We start from the raw sequence: 9,349 nt of genomic DNA on the forward strand, positions 1-9,349 counted from the left end.
CACATGTAAACAATAGCTGTGATGTTAAAGTCACCAAAATAGCTTTGGTGAGCGAATTTGACGGATAGCGCCGACAATTTTTGTCGCATAGGATTCATCGAATGTAGCGCGGTTGTTGCACCATAGCCAGATTCATTTCCCGAGCGCGTGCACGGAAAGAAAGAACAATTGTGATTTAAAAAAAAAACAGTAGAGGAAAATCAACTGATGATCATTGTCGTTTTACTATTATCAAAGGTTTTAATAAAAATAAAATGCTTTTAGAAGTGCGCAGCAATGGTAAATCGGTCTGATGTATTCTGCGCAGTTCATATGTGTTTTCCACACGTTCTCCTAAAATTGTTTTTAATCCACTTCGATACCGTCAACGCAATTTATAATTAAGTATTGAGTTGTATATATTAGTATATATTAGGTGTGGTGCTAGAGGACATCTTGAAAATCCACTGAGATTCTTTCAGAAACCCTTCTGAAATTATTATATGTACCGTCGTTGGGGGTGACAATGGGTCAAAAAGGGATGTGTATGAATTATTTATTGAATAACTATCGCAATTTAACTCCAATAAACTTCAAATTTGGTGTGTATGTACTTTGATGGTACATTAACAACTGTTCAAAACATTAAAGAAAAATATTTATTCACAGCGGCACCACAAGTGAATGAAAAATGACCCAATCTCACCCCATAGAGGGGGTGACATTTGGTCACTGTAATTGAAAAAACTTGTTTTTGATAATATGGTTGCAAAACCATTCACAGCTGAAGAATATTGATGAAATTCGATGCAAACAAGATGAAAGATATCTAAGATGTTTCACAGGTATGATAAACCCACTTAAAAGAACGATTATACCAAAAAATTGAAGAGATATGAGAAAAAATATGTAAACACAACATTTAAACATAAATTTTCTATTTTTTCCCCTCGAATTGTCTTCAGAGTCTCATCCCCATTGCCATGAAGCCTATTCAGTTTCCCCAAAGGTGTACTGAAACAGTGATTATTTTGATTCTTCGCGAATAGTTAAATTTCGGAGCGACATTCCACGATCAATACATTTCAGGCAGATGTTGACGTCATAATCACGATATTTCAGTGTTCCAACTGATTTGTACTTCCAGGAGATGTTTCTATAATATGAAAACACTGATAAATAATTAAATTAAAAAAAAAACAATCCGTTTGATAAAATTTTACGATGTTGCTGGGCACGAAACACAGTTGCTGGATTGAGAAGTTGTCAAAATGCGTTGCATTGTTATTAAATGTACGGAACCCTCAAGTAGACTAGTTTGATGTTTCAGAGATGCTGTATTTAGAAAGAATATACACATCTTAATGAAAAAGAGAACTACTGGCACCGTAAAATGTCATAAAAGTGGACTTGCAATTTCATTTACTGTCGTTCTTGCTTGACCCAATCTCACCCCCATTTTTGATGTTTTAGACACCGTACCGAAAAAAATAAAATTTTTGTTGAAAAATCAAATAGATTCCGGAAAATACGGGTGAAGTGTAATGAAAAGACTTCAAACCTTCTATTAATATAACGGTAGAGGTTCAAGTACATGCGTGATACTTTGCACAGGAGAAATTTAATGTTGTAAATTTTATCTAATTTCAACATACAAGTTTATTGATATAGTAAACAAAAACTACTATTTCTAAAAATGTATATTGTGATGAATTATGTGTAATAATATGTTCCCTAACATATGAATTATTAATTTTAGTAATATCACCGTTGTTAGCTGAAATATTTCATAAATCATATATTTCCGTTTTGACCCAATCTCACCCCCCAGACCCATTGTCACCCCCATCGACGGTAGTTATTTCTTTGATCACTCTGATTTTTCCAATAACCTCCTTGGGACTTCCTATTGGACTATCCCAGAAACCCATCTTGGGTTATTATGGAAATCCTTTCAGGATTCTGCTGTAAAATTCTGGAATTCTGCCGTAAAATTCTGGAATTCTACCGAAAATGATTTAATGATTGCTTTCCAGTGTAATGGAATCTATTTTAAAAATCTGGGTTCGGGGATTCTCACAAAATTTCTCGGGATTTCTTCTGGAAATCCAATCGAAATTATTATTTAAATTCTGATATTTTCCTCGTAATCCTTCAGTATTTCTTCTGTGAAACTTTTTGAAAGTTCTTCAAAAATCCCTTTGAGATTCTTTCCGAAAAATGTCTTAGATTATACCTATTATTCTGGAATACTCTCGGAAAGACGCCTGAGACTATAATATAAAAAAAAATCTATTATTTCACTTCACTTTCTTCCGTGCAAATTCTTGGAATTCTTTCGGAAATTCCTCTGGAATTCTTTTGTAAATGCCAATGGAATTCTCCCAGAAATCCCTGTGGAATATTTCCGAAAATCCTGCTAAGAAGCTTCCAGATAACGGGGATTTTTTTAAAATCTTTATTTATGGAAATCATCCGAAAATTCCTCTGTAATTGTTTCCTCTTATATTCTTACAGAAATCCTTCTTATATTCTTACAGATTTATTGCTATTGATTTTATTGTTTCTGCCTGAGATAATTTTGTATATCCAGAATTTTTCCGAAAATTCCTTCGTGATTCTTTAGAATTTTTTCTAAGATTTTTTGAGAAAAAAAAACTCTGTGATTCTTCTGGAAATTCACAAGGAAGTGTTTTTGATTTTTTTCGTGATTTATCAGTGATTTTCCTTGGAAATTTTCTTAAATCCTTGGCAGAAAATCCCTCTTGAGTTCAAATGGAAATCCTCCAAAAAAAACTACCGGACAGCCACTGGGACTTTAAAAAATACCTATGAGATTCTTTGATTACTGATTTCATTTTCTGACCATCTTTTAAAAGTGACTTTTTAATGGTTCTGGAAATTCCATTTGAAATTATTCCGTAATTATTTCTGAAGCTCTTCTGGACATCGTAATTATTCTGGAAAATATTCATGAAATCGTCTGGATGTCTGGAATCTTCAGGGATTCTTGCAAAATAACTTCTGGGATTCTTTTTGATATCACTGTAAAAACATTCAAAATCCATTCGAAATTCTCCTGAGATTGTTTCAGAAATTTACGAGAATCCTTAAAATAATTCCTTTAGAAATCTCCCTGATAATATTTTAGTGATTTCTCTGTGGTTCTTCTGTAAATCGACCTGGGAGTCTTCCGGAAATCCTCCTTTAATTGGCTTGTTTAGAGGTATCCTATTTTCAACATAGTCTGATTCTACGTTAAAAACTGAGCCAGAATCCAAAGTTTCATAATTTTTAGTGCCCTGGAACTATTTTTAAAACACGTTTGAATTTAGTATGGAAATCGCGTATGAATCACCCCTCGGCAAAATTTACTTCGGGACGAGCTGTCATTGTGTAAAATGAAATGTCATTCAGTCAACAGAATGAAATCTGTTTTAATCATTTACTATATCAAAATTAAGATATTAAAGCGCAATAAGGTCGTGTTACACTTAGAAAAATGTGCTCTTTCGATCAAGCTACAAAAAACTGTGAATTTTTCATCACTAAACAACCCAATATGGTCCTAAAGCCCTGTCTCAATTTTTGTACCAAACGCTTAAGTTTAGGGCAGAAACACATGTTTACTCAATTTTTAATTGATTTTCATTGGTTTAAGTACAAAAAACATTTTTTTTATGATTTTGTCACACCTTTTGGTTTAAACTCAAATGTTGGGTATATTTTGTTTTCCGTGTCCCTTCTGAAATGTCAGATAGGAACAACCCCAGTGTTCAAACTATATGCCCTGTGGCATTTTTGTCGAAAAATTGAATGTCAAACAAGATCACAAGTGTCAAGGTTCATATTCGAAACCATTTTTAAAATTGAAGTTTAAAAATGTTATAGCCGTTATTTGAGCTGGAAAACTTGCTAAAGTAGTTGCAATAACATGCTCTTTCGTATTATTAAATAAAAACAAGAATTTATTAAACATTTTAGGACCCAATTCCAAAGCAATTTCCAGAAGAATTTTCAGAAGGATATTTTTAAGAATCCTGTATATTTTTCCCTAAGAACCCCAATGTAATTAAACAAAATACCAGAACAATTTACGGTTGAATCCCACAAAAACTGCCGGTGGAATTCTTGAATGCTTATCATTCAAGCAGAATTCCAGTCGTGTTACCGGATGAATTTCGGCAGGTTTTACGGAAGAATCCCAGCAGAATTTCTTGAAAAATTCCAGTAAAATTTCTGGAAGAATCTTTGAAAGATGTTTTGAAGTCCTCCAGCAGGATAACAGAAAGAAATCTGGGGGTATTTTAGAAGAATTTCCGAAAGAATCCTAGAGAGATAGTCGAAAGAATAACAGTTTTCTTGAAAAATTCAGGATACTCCCAGATTCTAGAGATAATTCGGGAAGAATTTCTGCAAGAACCCTTAACAGAAGGATTTGAAGGATCCTCAGAAAGATTTTCGAAAGAATCCCAGAAGGCTTCCCGAAAGAATGCTAGAAAGATATCTGGAAGATTTCCTACAGGATTTTTGGAAGAGTCCCAGATAAATTTCAAGAGTATGGACGTAAAATCTCAGTGGCATTTCTAGAATAACTTCAGAAAGATTTTCGGAAGCATCCTCGAAAGTATTCTAAAGGGATTCCGAAAGCATCTCAGGTGATTTCCGGAAGAATACCAGAGGTATTCTCATAATAATCCCAGAAGTATTTCCGGGACAAGGCCAGAGTTATTTTCGGAGGTATTCTCCACGAATTTGTAGTAGAGTCATAGTACATTTTTTGGCAAAATCCTCTAAAAATATCCAGAAGAATTGCATCAGGATTTTTGTTAGAATCTTCCATTGAATTTCCGAAAGAATCTTTGAGAATTTCGATTCGAATTTAATTTCCAGGATTTCAAAAGTAATCCTTAAGGAGATAAACGCAAACTCACATACAGATTTATGCAAATATTCCAATAAGATGTCCAGAAGAATCACAAAGGATATCCGAAAGAATCTCAGATATAGTACCGGAATGCTAACGATTTTTTTTTAGATGAGTCCAAAAGCGATATCTGGAAGTATTCTGTGATTTCCAGAAGAACTTAGAGAAAAATCAGAAATAATCTCAAGATTTCCAGAACAATCCCAGAGAGGTTTTGAAGGATTCATAAGTGATTTAAGGAAAAATCCCAGGAGGGAAATTCCAAAGAATTCTGGAGCAATTTCTGGACCAATGTCTTTTTTATATGCTGTATCAATATTTACAAGTAATTATAATAAATAAGTATTTATGGAACAGTAACAATTTTAATTTATCGCCATAATTGAACGACAATTTTAATTAGAATGTGCAGCCACCACATCACCCCTCTCAGAAGGATTGTGATTCTCAATTTTTTTTTTTTTTGTGATGATTCAGAACTGTAATCATATACTAGTTTAATTGTATGTGGTGTCATTCAATATTTAAAATAAGATTCGTTAAGCCGAACATGTTGATCCTTCGACATGAACCAACGAGCATTGCTTGAAATGATGAGATTTTTTCGATTACTTTGATTACTGATTTCTTTTTCTGAGAATTTTCTAAAAGTTACTTTCAAATGGTTCCGAAAATTCCGTTATTCCGAATTATTCCGTGAATCTTTCTGCAGTTCATCTGGACATCGGAATTATTCTGGAAAATATTCATGAAATCTTCTGGATGTCTGTGAATTTCCTTTAAATCTTTCAGGGATTCTGGCGAAATAACTTCTGGGATTCTTTTGAATATCACTGTAATTTGGATTTAGAACTCTCATGGGATTATTTCAGATATTAACGAAAATCCTTCATACAAAAGTGGTGCTTCTGTAAATCGCCTTATAATTCTTCTGGAAATCCTTCTGTAATCCCAAAGCAATTCTCAGAAAATTTTTCAGAAGGATATTTTTGGATGAATCTTAGCAGGTTTTACAGCACAATCCCAGCAAAATTTATTGAAAAATTTAGAATAGAAAGCTATCCGAAAAAAATCTCCAACAGGATTTTTGGAAAAGTCCCAGAAGTATTTCAAAGATATTGGCGTAAAAATCTCGGTGGAATTTCTTGAAGAATTTCAGGAAGATTTCCGAAAGCATCTCAGGTCATTTCCGGAAGAATACCAGAGGCATTCTCATAAGAATACCAGAAGTATTTCCGGAAAAAAATCTAGAGTTATTTTCGGAGGAATTCCCGAAGAATTTCTAGTAGAGTCGTACATTTTTCAATAAAATCCTCTTTAAATATCCAAATGAATTGCATCAGGATTTTTGGTAAAATCTTCCATAGTATTTCGAAAACAATTTTCAAGAATTTCAAAGAATTTAATTTCCAGGATTTCGAAAGTAATCCTTAAGGAGATACACGCAAAGTCACATACAGAGTTCTGCAAAAAAATCCAAAAAGATGTCCAAAAAAATCCAAAAAATTTTTTTTGGATGAATCCCAAAGCGATATCTGGAAGAAAATCCAGAAATAATCTCAAGATTTTCAGAACAATCACAGAGAGGATTTGAAGGATTCATGAGTGATTTGAGGAAGAATCCCGGGAAACGCTCCCAAAGAATTCTAGAGTAATTTCCGAAACAATTTTTTTTCATATGATTTATACATAAAAATACTTTGATTCAAATATATTTCTTGTGTAGCATTAAGTTTCACTGCAGACACAGCTTGTAACATCAATAATAAATTTAATTTATAAATCTTTTAAGCACATCCAAATTAAATAACAGTTCAAAGAGTAAAATACCATTCTTATGAGTTTTTGAGGATCATATGGTCGGTGTTTAGACAGACCAGACTAGATGAATTTTGGAGCTTTAAGGATACGTAAAGAACTCCATCAATTTTAAATCTTCCATGTTATTTTGATACAAATGTATCATCAAATAGATATGTTCCATTATTACAGTAAATATCTATAATATTTTCATTTTCAGTCTGTCTGAACACCGACCATATCTGCTGTATCAATATTTACATATGTGCTGTATCAATATTTACAGGTAATTATAATAAATAAGTATGTATAGAACAATAATAATAACAATATTAATTAGAATGAGCCTCCACCACATTATCCCTCTCACATCCTCACATAATCACATCCTTTTTGTTCAACTGCATGTGGTGTTATTCGATATTTAAAATAAGATTCGTTAAGCCGAACATGTTGATCCTTCCACAAGAACCAACAACGAGAATTGCTTATGTTAAGAGATTTTATCGTAATGCACAACCAGCCTGAACGTTCTTCCCCTTTTGTTTATGTACTTATTATAATTTCAAATTATTTCAATTAAATTAGTTGTGTTGTCTACTATTTTACACGGCAACATGTTTCAAAATAAGTGGAGCTGCTTTTAAAACAAACTTTAACATCGATCAACCAAACCATAGAATATCCAATAGCGGAAAAATAATAATAATAACCGATCATTGCAAATCGAGCCGAACTGGCGCTCTTTCCGTGCGCACGCGCTTTCTGCAGAGCTGTCAAACAGACTTTTGTGCCTTCCTTCTTTCGCTCTCCTTCAACTCAACAACTCAGCACGATCCACCTCCTGGTGGATTGGTGAGCTGTCTGGTTGTTGCAGATGAACAATCATCGTGTAGCGCGACATCATCATTGACACTAAGCTTGCAACTCACCAGAAAATCGTGGTACAACAACGGCCCTAATGACTAGTTTTGGGAAAATTGATGATGGATGTCAGTTGTAGTCATCGATCATTTCGTGTATGGGGTTCGGCCTTAATACATTACACCGCATCCTTTTCTAAATTTGCTGTGCAAGAAATATCCACGGAATAAGATTATCTGAAAATTACGCGTTGCAAGAAAAAAAAAATGATTCCTGGAAAATTCAGTCCGATTTATCAGAAAACTTTCCATCAAAATCTTACTTTTTTTTATTAATGTGGAATATTCGGTCTTTGATCGGTTCCTGTCAACTTAATTGTATTCACGACACTATGCTACAAATAACTATGCCTATAGATAGGCAAACAATTTAATTTGCACGGATACAATCCAGATTGTTCTTTTTAGTGCTTTGGATCATTCAAACGAACTATAGAATATCAACGACTCGACTTTGACTCAGTGAACCAAACTGAGCAAGTATGAATGGTCATCAGTCTTTCTAACTCTTCCGCTGAGGAAGACAGTGTCTGATTACACACTATTTCTTGCAATTTCCTGACGCTTCAACAAATTCGATAACGTTGGAAGGCACGGGTCGGAATCCGCATCATAACGGAAGGAAGAGATCTCATAAGCCTTATCCATCCACCCATTGTTGTCAATGCCAATATTTGTGCTTATTCTGCGCGGCGTGTGAGTAGAGACGACTCGCTCTCACCGCGAGTGACGTGAGACGACTAATGTTAATCAAATGGGAGCGAGTTGACAATTGTCACCTCATTCGACTCGTGTCACCTCACACGCCGCGCAGAATAGGCATGATTGTGATTTTCACAAATGATTAGACCTTCATGAGAAGCTGCCAATAATGTACTGATGGTACATTTTTAAGCACCATTTCCTTTTTATCCTTGATTTCAGTCACTATCGCTGGTGGGTGGGTATCGAAAATGTCCCTTTTTGGCGTTATGAAATTTGTTAAAGAACCCTAAGAATGAAGTAAAAATAATGCAAAGGGTTCATTCACATAATTCATAACGCCAAACATGGCTATTTTTGATATCCACCCACCCCCTTGTAACGCTTTTTGTATGAATATTTTACAAATTTTATAAGGGCTGTAACATGTTGTAGATACCCTCCCATCCCCTTCAGCGTTATGAAATTTGTGAACAGGCCCAAAGCCACGGTACTTTCTTCGCACAGTGTCCTTTTTAAGCAAAATACGCTAATCCATGAACCCAGCCGAACCGAGGATAAAAACTTTACTTTACGAGTCTCGTCTCAGAGCTAAACTGCCGTGAATCGCAAGTCAGTCCCATCTGTAAAAAGTAGGCATTGAGAAAATGGGGTGTGAAGTTTCCAAACTCGTTTTCCATACGAATATTTTAAAAATTCCAGAGGATTGAAACAAGTTCAAATCTCAATGAAACTTTCACAATTTGCTTTTCACCATAATATTTTTCTATGAAAAATGTAAAACTGATCAAAACACGTTTCATTTTTGTGTTACACGGTGCGGAAATCTGTAGTAAGTGAGTTTGATATGCGGTTACTTTTTGTTATGGGACAATTTGACTTGCTATTTTTCCTACTTTTTTTCCGAACAAATCTTATTATCTCATTAGAGCAGCTGAAATAGCATTGGAAGATATGTTGAAAACTGAACTCAACTCAATTTTGACGAAAATGCAGATGGGGCTGACTTGCGATTCAC

The sequence above is a fragment of the Aedes aegypti genome, chromosome 2 (genome assembly GCF_002204515.2).
Source record: "Aedes aegypti strain LVP_AGWG chromosome 2, AaegL5.0 Primary Assembly, whole genome shotgun sequence".
Taxonomy (NCBI): domain Eukaryota; kingdom Metazoa; phylum Arthropoda; class Insecta; order Diptera; family Culicidae; genus Aedes; species Aedes aegypti.